Consider the following 471-nt stretch of genomic DNA (forward strand, 5'->3'; position numbering starts at 1 on the left):
CCCGTGTGAAGGAACCTATCCTGGGGGTGCCTAAGGGCCCCCACCGGCTTCACAGAAGTCACGTGCACCCACATAGCATAGAGACACCCTTAATCTTCACATCCATTTGCCTGTCTCTTTGTACTTCACTTACTAGCTGGGGAAATGGGGCTTGAAGCTAGAGCAAAACCATGCTGATCACCATCAGGGAAACTTGTCCAAAGAAAGGTTCAGAGTCTCCACAACTCACCACCGGGGACCCCTCGTTGAGACTTGTCAAGTCATTATTTCCAAGATGGAGTACGAAGTCATGACAAGTTGAAATTCTAAACTTATTTTAAGTCAAACCCCATTTTTGATCTCCTGGTTTTTTTAGTTTGTGTTTTAGATTTCATCCATGCACACTGTCTATAACAATCGCTCAAAAATGACGTCAGAAGTCTACAACCACTAACAAATGGCGTCAGAAGTCTACAATCACTAACAAATGGC

General features: G+C 44.4%; 1 protein-coding gene across 1 annotated transcript in view; it reads right to left on the bottom strand.

Annotated features, from left to right (window-relative positions):
* The window catches only part of WEE2 (WEE2 oocyte meiosis inhibiting kinase), a 26528-nt gene that overhangs the window by 2027 nt on the left and 24030 nt on the right, over positions 1-471 (bottom strand). The gene's annotated exons all lie outside the window — the stretch shown is intronic.

Source organism: Echinops telfairi, unplaced genomic scaffold (genome assembly GCF_000313985.2).
Source record: "Echinops telfairi isolate 266 unplaced genomic scaffold, ASM31398v2 ScPeMD7_23;HRSCAF=83, whole genome shotgun sequence".
Lineage (NCBI taxonomy): Eukaryota > Metazoa > Chordata > Mammalia > Afrosoricida > Tenrecidae > Echinops > Echinops telfairi.